The following is a 15,114-nucleotide window of genomic DNA, read 5'->3' as shown; positions in this document are numbered from 1 at the left end:
TCTCCACATCTATATCCAGGCCTTTCACTATTTGATAAATTTCGATAAGGTCCCCCCTCGTCTTTCTAAACTCCAGTGAGAACAGGCCCTGTACTGTTAAATGTTCATTTGTTAACCTGATCATTCTCGTAAATCACCTCTGGACCCTCCAGCGTCAACACGTCCTTCGGCTATGGGGCCCAAAACTGCTCTCAATTCTCCAAATGCACTCTGACCAATGCCGTATAAAGCCTCAGCATTACATCCTTGTACTCGAAATAACTGCGAGCATTGCATTTGACTTCCTTGCTACCAAACTTGCAAATTAACTTTTTGGGAACTGCATATGCTGGTTTAAACTGAAGATGGACACAAAATGATGGTGTAACTCAGCGGGACAGGCAGCATCTCTGGAGAGAAGGAATGGGTGATGTTTTGGGTCGAGACTCTTCTTTGTCTGAAGAAGGGTCTCTACCTGAAACGTCACCCATTCCTTCTCTCCAGAGATGCTGCCTGTCCCTCTGAGTTACTCCAACATTTTGTCTATCTTGTGCATCATTCTCTACTTGTTTTCATTGAATCAAGATCATTGAATTTTTTGGTTGGAAGTTTTGGCAATAATTAGATCATAGCACTGCTCAATGACCCTCTCTTTCATCTTAGTTATAGAAACTTCATTGATAATATAAAAATGACTTTAAAGTGCATTAGGTTTCATCTGTAGCAGCTATCCTATGAATCGTGATCTTTAGTTTAGAAATGTCTTCATAAAGCTATTGGCCTCTCCCTCTCCTCTTTCACGACCCTTAAAATTTACCTTTTTATTTGAGTAACTCAATATTTTCTCTTTTCACCACAGCCTTCATTTTCTGCAAACACGCTTGCAATGTTATCTTTTCAACATTTAAAGTTGTGACCTATTATAATATTAATATACATTTGTTGGTATTTTCACTGATCCCCTACCATCGAGAGATTATTCATTTTAACTAGTCTCTAATCTTTAAACTACCTGAGACATAATAACTTCAACAGAATTGCAGATTAATTGGAGAACATAAATTCATAGAACAGTAAGGCACATGAATAAGCTCTTCAAATAATGTCTGTGCCAAACATGAAGCCAAGACCATGACTTATCTGCCTGCACATTCCCTGCACATCCATGTGCCCACCCAGAAGTCTCGTAAATGCCCCAATGATTGTGTCAACCACACCGGCAGCAAGTTCAGAACGCCACCCTCTGTCTAAAAACAAATTCCCTGCCCATCTCCTTTAAACTTTGCCCCAGGCTGGAAATATCAAAAATGAGAGGGCAAAAAGGTTTTGACTTTCTACCCTATCTGCACTTCTCACCTCTCGTGAAACCTCCAACATTCGAGAGCAAACAGTCCACGTCTGTCCAACCTCTCCTTGTAGCTATTACCCACCTATTCCTGGCATCAATTTGGTAAACATCATCTGCACCAATGTTAAAGTCTCCTCATCCTCCCTGTAATGGGGCAACTAGAATCGCATGCAGTACTTCAAATGCAGCCGAGCCGCTACATCGTAAGGTCATAAGGAAAAGGAGTAGAATTAGGCCAATCAGTTCATCGTCTACTCCACCATTCAATCATGGCTAATCTATCTCTCCCTCCCAACCCCATTCTCCTACCTTCTCCCCATAACCTCTAACACCTCTACTAATCAAGTATCTGTCCATCTCTGCCTTAAAAAATAAACACTGGAATATCATGATGTCCTGACTCCTATACCCAATGCCCTGACCAACAAAGGCAAGTATATCATCTGCTTTCATTACCAATCTTTACTTGTGTTGCCACTTTCAGGCACTCACGAACTTGGACCCCAAGATCCCTCTGTACAGTTAAGGGTCATGCCATTAATTATATGTTTTCCTCTTACATCTAGCCTCCCAAGGTGCAATGGTCTCTGACCTTGAGCAGTTAACTTAATTTCTTTTTCTGCAGTGATGCTGTGAATTTACAGTATTTCCTATTTTTATTTCCAATTTCCAGCCTCTGCAGTTTTTGATTTCCAGCTGCTCGGTAAGGCTTAGGCAGTCTTCGTGGGAGAATATTGGCGATATGGAGCCAGTTGCACTTCGCAACAATTATCTGAGCTAGGATCTGTGCTGACAGAATTCTTCTGTGGCAGAGAATTCCACAGATTCACCACTCTGAAAAAAAAAATTCTCATCTCGGTCCTAAAAGACTTCCCCCTTATCCTTAAACTGTGACCCCTTGTTCTGGACTTCCCCAACATCGGGAACAATCTTCCTGCATCTAGCCTGTCCAACCCCTTAAGAATTTTGTAAGTTTCTATAAGATCCCCCCGTCAATCTTCGAAATTCCAGCGAGTACAAGCCGAGTCTATCTAGTCTTTCTTCATATGAAAGTCCTGCTATCCCAGGAATCAATCTGGTGAACCTTCTCTGTACTCCCTCTATGGCAAGAATGTCTTTCCTCAGATTAGGAGACCAAAACTGTACGCAATACTCCAGGTGTGGTCTCGCCAATGCCCTGTACAACTGCAGCAGAACCTCCCTGCTCCTATACTCAAATTCCCTCGCTATGAATGCCAACATACCATTCGCTTTCTTCACTGCCTGCTGCACCTGCATGCCTACTTTCAATGACTGGTGTACCACGACACCCAGGTCTCGTTGCATCTCCCCTTCTCCTAATCGGCCACCATTCAGGTAATAGTCTGCTTTCCTGTTCTTGCCACCAAAGTGGTAACCTCACATTTATCCACATTATACTGCATCTGCCATGCCTTTGCCCACTCACCTAACCTATCTAAGTCATGTTGCAGCCTCCTAGCATCCTCCTCACAGCTAACACTGCCCCCCAGCTTCGTGTCATCTGCAAACTTGGAGATGTTGCATTCAATTCCCTCGTCCAAATCATTAATATATATTGTAAATAACTGGGGTCCCAGCACTGAGCCTTGCGGTACCCCACTAGTCACTGCCTGCCATTCTGAAAAGGACCCGTTTATTCCTACTCTTTGCTTCCTGTCTACCAGCCAGTTCTCTATCCACATCAATACTGAACCCACAATACCGTGTGCTTTAAGTTTGCATACTAATCTCTTATGTAGGACCTTGTCAAAAGCCTTCTGGAAGTCCAGATATAACACATCCACTGGTTCTCCCTTATCCACTCTACTAGTTACATCCTCGAAAATTTTTATAAGATTCGTCAGACATGATTTACCTTTCATAAATCCATGCTGACTTTGTCCAATGATTTCACCACGTTCCAAATGTGCTGCTATCCCATCTTTAATAACTGACTCTAGCATTTTCCCCACTACTAAATTAAGTTTGAAATCTGCAGAAGACAGACATTAAATGATGCACAGGTGCAAATGAATTTTGACATTCTGTATCTTCTAGTCTTGGATGCTATATGGCATGTGAAATACCTCATGCTTTGGTCACTTGAGTATTATATATTAATACAGATCTTGCTGTTAGGTGATGTATCCCCTAATAAATTATGATTACTTACCCCAAAATAGCATGATACCTTTCCTGGAAAACAAATACAATTATTGTTGAGTTTCTAAACTTCTCTTTATCCCAGTGTGAGAGAGAGAGCTTGAAATCGGGTCAGTTGGGCAAGGAGAAAAAGACTTTAGATTTTCCAATAATTGTCTAATATGGATGAGATAAGTAGATATCAAAATGCTAACAATCCAATTAATGTGTCCAACTATATTTCTGTAGATCTAAAATCACAAGTAACTCATTTTTAATCATGATTAACTGCACCTTGCTTTCTCAAAATCCAGATGATTCTCGTCTTCACCTGTGATATATATTATATTATATATTATGCAATACAGTTAAGTTCTGGCTCATCTTTGATATCTTCAGGTCTTCTCTCTCTTTCCTCGTGCTTCCATTTTGTTTTTTGCCCTTTCAATCGTGATTAGCAGGACAGTATCAATTCAGAAACAAGTGTTCTGAACTTAAAGAAAGGTAACTTTGAGGGTATGAGACGTGAATTGTCCAAGATAGACTGGCAATTTATACTTAAAGGGTTGACGGTGGACATGCAATGGAAGGCATTTAAAGATTGCATGGATGAACTACAACAATTGTTCATCCCAGTTTCCCAAGGGAAATCAAGGATAGTATTAAAACAAAAGATGAAGCATATAAATTAGCCAGAAAAAGTATCATACCAGAGGACTGGGAGAAATTCAGAGTCCAGCAGAGGAGGACAAAGGGCTTAATTAGGAAAGGGAAAATAGATTATGAGAGAAAACTGGCAGGGAACATAAAATCTGACTGCAAAAGCTTTTATAGATATGTGAAGAGAAAAAGACTAGTTAAGACAAATGTAGGTCCCTTGCAGTCGGAAACGGGTGAATTGATCATGGGGAACAAGGAGATGGCAGACCAATTGAACAACTACTTTGGTTCTGTCTTCACTTGGGAAGACATAAACAATCTGCCGGAAATAGCAGGGGACCGGGGGTCTAACGAGATGGAGGAACTGAGGGTAATCCAGGTTAGTCTGGAACTGGTGTTAGGTAAATTAACTGGATTAAAGGCCGATAAATCCCCAGGGCCAGATAGGCTGCATCCCAGAGTGCTTAAGGAAGTAGCCACAGAAATAGTGGATGCATTAGTGATAATTTTTCAAAACTCTTTAGATTCTGGAGTAGTTCCTGAGGATTGGAGGGTAGCTAATGTAACCCCACTTTTTAAAAAGGGAGGGAGAGAGAAAGCGGGGAATTATAGACCAGTTAGCCTAACATCGGTAGTGGGGAAAATGCTAGAGTCAGTTATTAAAGATGTGATAGCATCACATTTGGAAAGTGGTGAAATCATCGGACAAAGTCAGCATGGATTTATGAAAGGCAAATCATGCCTGACGAATCTTATAGAATTTTTCGAGGATGTAACTAGTAGAGTGGATAAGGGAGAACCAGTCGATGTGTTATATCTGGACTTTCAGAAAGCCTTCGACAAGGTCCCACATAGGAGATTGGGGTACAAACTTAAAGCACACGGTATTGGGGGTTCAGTGTTGAGGTGGATAGAGAATTGGTTGGTGGACAGGAAGCAAAGAATAGGAATAAACGGGTCTTTTTCGGAATGGCAGGCAGTGACTAGTGGGGTACCGCAAGGCGAGGGAATTTGGACGAGGGAATTGAATGCAATATCTCTAAGTTTGCGGATGACACGAAGTTGGGTGGCAGTGTTAGCTGTGAGGAGGATGCTAGGAGGCTGCATAGCAGATGCAATATAATGTGGATAAATGTGAGGTTATCCACTTTGGCGGCAAGAACAGGAAAGCAGAGTATTACCTGAATGGTGGCCAATTGGTGGCCAATTAGGAAAAGGGGAGATGCAACGTTACCTGGGTGTCATGGTGCACCAGTCATTGAAAGCAAGCGTGCAGGTGCAGCAGGCAGTGAAAAAAGCGAATGGTATGTTAGCATTCATAGCAAGAGGATTTGAGTATAGGAGCAGGGAGGTTCTGCTGCAGTTGTACAGGGCCTTGGTGAGACCGCACCTGGAGTATTGTGTACAGTTTTGGTCTCCTAATCTGAGGAAAGACATTCTAGCCTTAGAGGGAGTACAGAGAAGGTTCACCAGATTGATCCCTGGGATGGCAGGACTTTCATATGAAGAAAGACTGGATAGACTAGGCTTATACTCGCTGGAATTTAGAAGACTGAGGGGGGATCTTATTGAAACATATAAAATTCTTAAGGGGTTGGAGAGGCTAGATGCGGGAAGATTGTTCCCGATGTTGGGGAAGTCCAGAACCAGGGGTCACAGCTTAAGGATAAGGGGGAAGTCTTTTAGGACCGAGATGAGAAAACATTTCTTCACACAGAGAGTGGTGAGTCTGTGGAATTCTCTGCCACAGAAGGTAGTTGAGGCCAGTTCATTGGCTATATTTAAGAGGGAGTTAGATGTGGCCCTTGTGGCTAAAGGGATCAGGGGGTATGGAGCGAAGGCAGGTATAGGTTACTGAGCTGGATGATCAGCCATGATCATATTGAATGGCGGTGCAGGCTCGAAGGGCCGAATGGCCTACTCCTGCACCTATTTTCTATGTTTCTATGTTTCTAAAATCTAGTCAAAGGCAGCATTTTAATATAATAATATATTCCTTTTATTCGTCCCACACTGGGGAAATTTACAGTGTTACAGCAGCAAAGTGGATAGCAAGAGATCATTCATTATAAATAAAAGTAAAGACAAGGATAAATTATCATCAGTTTACTGTGTATTTTTTAACTGTTACTGTTGACTCGTCTGCTGGGAGCAGTGCTGGTTGTGCAGTCTCACAGCAGCGGGAAGCGTTTCAATGAGTTGCTGGGAAAACAATAGTTTCCACTCTTCTGCTTCACTCCCTTCTTGAACAGCGGAGTAATATTCACAATTTCCCACCACTCCTGACTAGTGATTCTTGAAAGATCACTTCTTTCGGTGGGGTGCCGCAAGGCTCAGTGCTGGGACCCAAGTTATTTATATTAACGGTTTAGACGAAGGAATTAAATGTAACATCACCAACTTTGACGGTGACACAAAGCTGGGTGGCTGTGCGAGCTGCGAGGAGGATGCTATAAGGCTGCAGGGTGACTTGGATAGGTTGGGTGAGTGGGCAGATTCAAGATTCAAGATAGCTTTATTTGTCATCCAAATTGGACGAAATTCAATCACCCACAGTCCAACAATAAAAGCATTAAAATGTATGGCAGATGCAGTATAATGTGGATAAATGTGAAGTTATCCATTTTGGTGGCAAGAACAAGAAGGCAGATTATTATCTGAATGTGACAGATTAGGAAAAGGGGAGGTGCAACACGACCTGGGTGTCCTTGTACATCAGTCACGAAAGGTAAACATGCAGGTACAGCAGGCAATGAAGAAAGCTAATGACATGATGGCCTTCATAGTGAGGCGATTTGAGTATCGGAGCAAAGAGGTCCTTCTGCAGTTGTACAGGGCCCTGGTGAGACTGCACCTGGAGTATTATGTGCAGTTTTGGACTCCTATTTTGAGGAAGGACATTCTTACTATTGAGGCAGTGCAGTGTAGGTTCACCAGGTTAATTCCCAGGATGGTGGGACTGTCATATGATGAAAGAATGGATTGACTGGCCTTATATTCACTGGAATTTAGAAGGATGAGAGGGGATCTTATAGAAACATATAAAATTCTTAAGGGATTGGGCAGGCGAGAGGCAGGAAAAATGTTCCTGATGTTGGGGAAGTCCAGAACCAAGGGTCACTGTTTAAGAATATGGGCCAGGCCATTTAGGACTGAGATGAGGAAAACAAAATCACCCAGAGAGTTGTGAATCTGTGGAATTCTCTGCCATAGAAGGCAGTGGAGGCCAATTCACTGGATGTTTTCAAGAGAGAGTTAGATTTCACTCTTTGGGCTAATTAATCAAGGGATATGAGGAAAGAATAGGAATGTGGTACTGATTTGGATGATCAGCCATGATCCTATTGAATGGCTTGAAGGGCCTACTCCTGCACCACCTATTTTCTATGTTTCTAATGCCTCCCCAATCTCTAAAGCCACCTCTTTCAAAACCCTGGGGTGCAGTCCACCTAGTATTGATGACTTATCCACCTTCAGATATTTCAGCTTCCCAAGCACCTTTTCCTTGCTTAGCCGCTCCATGAATTTCCACCCCTTAATTCTCTTGAATTTTGGGTACATTATTGGTGTCTTCCACTGTCAAGACTGTGGCAAAAAAAAAAATTTCAATTAATCTGCCATTTTTTTATGCCCCATTACCACTTCTCCAGCTTCATTTTGCAGTGGTCTAATGGTCACTTTACCCTTGCATATCTGAAGAAACTTTTAATATATATTTTTTACATTTACACTTGGATATTCTGCCTTTTGTTTTTTACTGAATTGCATAGCCTTGTGCTTCCTCACACTGAAGTCAACTTGCCAGGTCGTTGCCCAATTATTTGTCACCTATCCATGTTCTCCATAATAGTTTAATATTGTAGACCTCAACAGACCTCCCAATCTAATTGTATTTTACAATCTTCTGTGTTCCCAAAGTCCAATAATCTGGCATGCTAGCAAATTTGGTGTTGCCAAACCTTCCGAACAACTGGAAGTTACCACACGTCGACCTTTGCTGTAAAATCTGCCGGAAGATTCATTATTAAATTAATGCAGGTGATACCGCAAAGTCAGTTCTAAATCGGTACATAATACACATTTTATCCCAACGTGAGTTTTGAAAACACGAAAAATCTCCAGAAATATATATAATTTATAGAAAAACACGAATTCAATTTCACAATCTATATGGAAATCCTAGGAAATTTAACTCCAGGTAAATAATAATGAAGTCATTAAAATTGGCAAAGTATGATTTAAATCATTTTATGTAATGCTTTATTTTGTTCAAGGTTATATTTTGGGTAGGCCATAAACACGGTCAAAATTCAGAGAGCAATCGGCCACTATGTGGAATTAAAACTCAATTGGGTTCTTTGACTATCATACGTTGCAGTTTCGTATTGTTAACATTTCAAAATATTTATTACATACAACAAAACCTTACAACACGTAAGTTCAATTAAACGCAAATCATCATAGAATGCTGGAAAGAAACTATCATTCTCATTTATTTATTCCAAACGCAAGCAAGAAATAGTCTTCGAATGAAATATACATGAGATGTATCCTTGTGTCCATACATAAAAGACGACGCGCAGTTTCATTCTGTAATACCCGGCGGTTTAACAACATACAAAATTTGATACATTGAGCATGAGATTTTCGGAAGGCACATCGTATCTGGGCAGAGACAAGCTTGTTCATGTGACACGACTATCAAGGTAGCTGCAGGCTGGTAATAATTGTCCACAAAGCAATCATTACCTCGAGCCGGTTTGTTCTTCGGACCACTGACACTGGGAGCCGCGGTCTGCTTTGTGTATGAGGCGTCCCGGCGCCGACCCGCCCCCGCTTCACGGTGATTGGTTGGTGCGATCAGGGGGCGGTGCCAGGTCCCCGCCCTGCTCGCTGCGACTGGCTGGGGTGGCCGTCAATCACTCCGGGAGGCGGGCTCTGCAGCTGGGACTTGGTTCTGGTGGAGAATTAATTGTCCCGGGAGCTGCGCTCGCTGCCTCCACCGCTGGCTGCTTCATTTCTTCCTCGCTCGCTCGCTCAACGACGCCCGTGCAAAGTATTGATTTCTTCTTTTTTTTTGGTTTTACCAATTTGCTAAACGTACCATTTGCCAACCTTCCACATGGAGAGGACGGATTTGCCGAGGCAGCCGAAGTGAAAGTGCAAGTGTTTCGGTGAGTTCTCCTTTCCTTGTGACATTTGTTGGGGCGTTGAGAGATTTAACCAGAGTGCAGCTGTAGCGCTTATCGAAGCGTGGGCGTCGGTAACGACAGCATTTTGGGGGTTAGGAAGCCCGAGACGTATTCACTTGTGGGTTTGGAGGCTGGAAATTTGGCTGTCATGGTTTAAAAATAGATTTCTGTGCGTGTCACCGTGAAGGGGTAACGGTGGGAGTGATCTTGAACTTCTTCATGGGCTGCGGTCTGCGGTCTGCGGTCTGCCCGTGAACTTCACGAGCGGTGCTTTCACAAAGGCAAGCGGCATTCTCCCGGCCCTTCAGACGGACCCATTAAAAAAAGAACCACATCTTGTGGCGTTTTCTCTTTTCTAAAACAGTGAAAATAAATCATCTCTTATAGTATATTTATTTCTTTTATAACAGTGCAATTTGCATGTGTTCCAGCCAAACGCATTATTCATTAAACTTACCCTTACCTTCGTGTGTGAATCGGGTGGGATTGCTGCAAATGCAACAAATGGCTGGTTTATAGGCTATTTTTCCAAACAATTCATGACAAATATTTTAGTTTATTATCAAAAGGTTTTAAATGCATTCTCAACCATATTGGCAGTTGCTGTTTTTATGATGTTTACAGATAATTCGTGACAAATTGTTTAATTTATAATCTAAAGGGTTGAAATGCACACACGCCACATTCATAATTGCCGATAAGGACGAAAATACCTAATTTAATCCCGAATTGTACTGGTCAATAATGAAGGCGATAACCCGAGAGTTCAGAAACGTTTCCGAGAAAAAAAAAACCCTGCGTATTTTAATAGAAAATTTGAATAAAATCACAATGCTGTACATTACTCAACACATCCGACTGCTTGGCGGAGAGAGTTACAACTAACGTTTCGAGTCAATGACTTTACATCGGAACATTAATCCTGTTTCATTCACTCCCCAGCGAGCTGTCTGACCTGCGGAGTATTTTTTTTTTTTTTTGTAGCATCTGTAGTATTTTGCATTTCAATTTGAACAGTTGAGAATACCATTGGAAGATTGACATGTGATGTCTATCTTGGCCAATTTTACGGTTTCAGTAAAATGTCATCATAAAGAAAATTAACAATGACAGGAAAACCACAAACATTTTCACTTAACATTAATGTTTTAAGAACTTTTAATATTGATTCAGCACATGTTAAAACTGTCATTCTGCAGAAATTATCATTGCCTGAATTTCTTTTTTTTTCTTTTTTTTCTTTTTTTCTTCCTTTTTTTCCATTTAGAAGTATCCTTCCATTTAGAAGGATCCTATCATGCTTACAACGTTCTAGTATCTTGTTGGTAATTGTTGGTTGTTGATGTTATTGCAGCCTGATTGATCCTATTCTCACCTGGAAATCGGTGTTCAATCTCTCCCTCTGACCCTGTCCCCTCCCCTATTCCACCCTAAATATTGAAAACTTAACTGAGACTAGCTAACCTTGTTGGTAAAGGTGTTTCTCTGTTTGCGTGCTTCATTTTTTAAGCTCTAGAGCCTTAACTTGTAAAAGTGAAATTCAATGATTTGGAATCTGGTTTATTCCAGATTTGGACAATGTGGAACTTCAAGAGAAATTTGTCAGTAATCTTCTCCCAATAGCTTGCTGTCCTGGACTTTCCAGGTGATGGAGATTGTATGTTTATGTCAAACATTTGTGAGATGGTATTTCTATCATGGTACCCATTTCAAACATGGTACACAGGCAGTGGAGGAGATGATTGCTCAGAGTAGTGGATCAGATGCCGGTCAAGAGGCCTGCTTCTACCAGGATGATATAAAGCTTCTTCAATGCTGTAGCTCTTCACGGCCATTTAGAATATTTCATTATGCATCTGAACTGAGCATTGTAGAATGTGGAAATATCTTGGGGAGTCAGGAAGTGAGCATAATCCTGACATGATCCTGTTGAATTACTGATGGAAAACTCAGTGCTGTCAATTCTATTAACTGTCGATGGAAGGATGCTAATTTCTGTTTTACATTGAACATACAACAGTACAGTGCAAGAGGAGGCTATTCACCCCACAATGTCTGTTTCTGAATATGATGCCAAGTGCATCTCTTATCGACCTGTGCATAATCTGTATCCCTCCATTCCCTGCATATCCATATGCCTATCCAAAAGCCTCTTAAATGCCACTATCAATAGACAATAGGTGCAGGAGTAGGCCATTCGGCCCTTCGAGCCAGCACCACCATTCAATGTGATCATGGCTGATCACATACCCCCTGACTCCGCGATCCTGAAGAGCTCTATCTAGCTCTCTCCTGAATGCATTCAGAGAATTTGCCTCCACTGCCTTCCGAGGCAGAGAATTCCACAGATTTACAACTCTGAGTGAAAATGTTTTTCTTCATCTCCGTTCTAAATGACCTACCCCTTATTCTTAAATTGTGGCCCCTGCCTCAGTATCGTATCTGCCTCAACCCTGGCAGCGTGTTCCAACTATACACCATGCTCTGTGTTTACAAAAAGAAAATGCCCCACACGTATCCTTTAAACTTTTGTCCATCTCAGATTAAACCTTTGCCCTCTACTATTGGATTTTTCCATCCTTTGATTTCTACATCTTTGTTTGATATGTTCATTTTCTTAACTTGGTGGAATTAATTTTGCTAGTCACCCCCCTGGTTATATCTGATGAGTGAATGTCTTGCTACATGTAGACATGAATTCTTTGTTTATCTGACACCGTGCAAGTGGAATTGAAAACTCTGTTTATCTGTAACTAATCCTATTTCAGATCCTATGATGGAAATAAAATATTTTATGAGGCAGCTTAGTATATTTAGTTCTAGGACTGCCCAAGGAAGTTTCCACTAATAAATAATGTCATGACTTTTTGCTATTGAAAATATTTTTTTCTGCCTCACCACTAATAATAATACATTTAATTTATATAGCGCTTTTCTGGAAACTCAAAGACGCTTTTCTGAAAACTCAAAGAGTAAATAAAACATTTTTTTAAAAAATAAACAAAAGTTTATCCAGACGAGAAGCGGCGAACAAACAGCGCCAGCGGCCTCTCACATCAGGGTCTGACATAAATGGTTGACAATAAACAATAAACAGTAAATGGTTGACAGTAAACTATAAAGAACACAAGACACACAATTACAGTTTAACACAGACAACCATCACAGTGATTCCTCTAGGCACATCCTCACTGTGATGGAAGGCAAAGAAAAGTCTTATCTCCTCCTCATTCTTCTCCCGCGGTCAGGCAGTTAAACTGCTGCCTCGAGGCAATCGAGGCTCCCGACTTTTGAAATCCCCACTGGGCGATGGAAGGTCCCAGGGCCGAGCCGAGTAGGCCGATGAAGGTCCTAAGCCCCCACCGGGCGATGGAAAGTGCCGCGGCCGAGCCACGCAGGGCGATGAAGGTCCTGCGAACGGGTCGATCAAGCCTCGCGATTCGGGGCGGTCGAAGCTGCTACGGCTGGAGCTCCCAAAAGCCGGTCGCCAGCCAGGGACCTGTGAGCTCCCGAAGTTGCGGTCCACAGAGCCTGCGGTAAGTCCAGGTAAAAGTATTGAAATGCTCCAGGTATGATTTAAAAGTAAGTAATCTATTCTTTTAAAGTAGTGGATTTTCAGGAATCAATCCTCAGATCCAATTACCAAGCATGCTTTAATTTTAAATCTTGCAGTTTAGAAACATGCTATCAACCATTAAATGAGGAAAGCTACGTTCAATGTTTATAAAATAAAAATATTTCAGTCTGATCTGTGTTCGTGTTACAAGGAATCAAAAGGCACTCGCAGATTAAAAGATTGCTTGAATCATTTATGAACATTCAGATTTCAAATTATCAATATATATATATATATATTGCATCCCTTTGGATGTTAATGATAAAATATAAATTAAGATAATTCGTAATTAGGGTGGCACAGTGGCGTAGTGGTAGAGTTGCTGCCTTACAGCGCGAGAGAGCCAAGTTCGATCCTGACTGCAGGTGCTGTCTGCATGGAGTTTGTACATTCTCCCTGTGACTGTGTGGGTTTTCTTTGGGTGTTCCTGTTTTTTCCCACTTTCCAAAAGTATGCAGGTTTGTAAGTTAATTAGCCTTTGTAAGTTGTCCCTAATGTGTAGCATAGAACTAGCGTATGGATGATCGTTGGTCGGCGGGGACTCTGTGGGCCGAAGATCCTGTTTCCACGCTGCATCGCTAAACAAAGAAAGAACTTGCTCTGTAAATTACTTGCGGAATATGGTTAAAAAATCCAGGAACGTTGCTCTAAATCTTTTTGAATGACCCATCTTTGCACTTTGACCAAAGAATAAAACAGTTAACACAGTAAGCAAGAAGCAGTTGAATCTGATCACATTTTATTACCAGTTCCAGGAATGTCATGTCTGTCATTTGCTTCTGATTCAAACTACTATCTTTGATAAATTGTTAGTTCTTGACAGGAAAAGCACATTGTGCCTTACAAGGTTTTGACACTAAGACCCCTTATACGATTCTCCATTGTTGTCCTTCATCCCCATGATTCGCTACCTGTGGAAGATCCATATGTGATTTGGTATAGGCAAAAAAAATATTTGTGATGCATGTTAAAAACGTTTGCTGGAATGGAATGTTCCAAATTTCAACACTCAATAAATATTTTCTCCATATACGATTTACAAAATCTTTCGTGTTCAATCTTTCAAAAGTCGTGGACCTAAACAAGTTAACATGGAACCAAAAATGTGTATCTTGTACCTGACTCAAATGTCAAAGTGTAAACCACAAATACATTTCCTACACTTGCTCCATGCATTTAGCCACTGAGAACAGAAGCTAAGCTGATGGCAACCTTCCAACTACATAAATCTGGATCTGATTTTATTCATTAGAATTCCAGAGTTTCACAGCAGCATGTTGGACAAGGAGCCATTAAAATTCCTCTGTTTGGAGTTTGGATAGATTGAAAGATCCAGCATGGAAACTGATCCTTCAGCCCATTGAGTCTACACTGGCCATCGATCACCCATTCACACTAGCTCCATGTTACCCCACTTTCGCATCCACTCCCTGCACACTGGGACAATTTACAGAGGCCAAACAACCTACAGTGTAAATGCTATGACAATTATTTTACCTGACCCTGCAGTGACACAATTGATTTCTGAAGAATACACAGTTTATACTGTGAAGGGAAATCTAGATGAAATAATGCAGCTGGATTGCTGTGGAACAATGGCCAAGTTAAATGATGTAAATACATTATGGAAGCAGATGTTTCTTTACCTACTTTGTCAGAGAACTTCATTTTATAGATGCAAAAAGCATTGATTTAAATAAATGGATTGGTTGACAAAAGTGGTTTTTATATACAACCGAACATTTATATTCATTCTTTCAAACAGAATGATCTGCAGTTTCTTAAATAACTTAAAATAGTGCAAATCATATAAAATAATAAAACTTTGTAAACTTAAAGAAATAAGTAATATTTGCAGATGGTGTGTGGAAGGTCTGTTTGCCATTTCCTATGTCTCAAGCCAGAAGCTATAGCTTTGCTTCCAGCCGGCAATGCCTCGTTTATATTGCTTGGCTCCAATTAGAAATGTCCCACTCAGGAGGGAGGTCTGCACGTACATATGAGTTTGCACAGTGCTCGCCTCTCTCATAAAATTAAATGTTTTTACAGCCTGTTTTTAAACAGTGCTGGGAATTTATTCTGAGTGTTTTAACCTACCAATTAAGTTATTCCATCCCCAACTATATCCCCCAACTATATGAGATCATCTCCCTTCACCAGGAGTTAATGTTCCACAC

This window comes from Rhinoraja longicauda, unplaced genomic scaffold (genome assembly GCF_053455715.1).
Source record: "Rhinoraja longicauda isolate Sanriku21f unplaced genomic scaffold, sRhiLon1.1 Scf000311, whole genome shotgun sequence".
Lineage (NCBI taxonomy): Eukaryota > Metazoa > Chordata > Chondrichthyes > Rajiformes > Arhynchobatidae > Rhinoraja > Rhinoraja longicauda.
The sequence above is the reverse complement of the archived record's forward strand: the minus strand, read 5'-3'. Positions refer to the sequence as shown.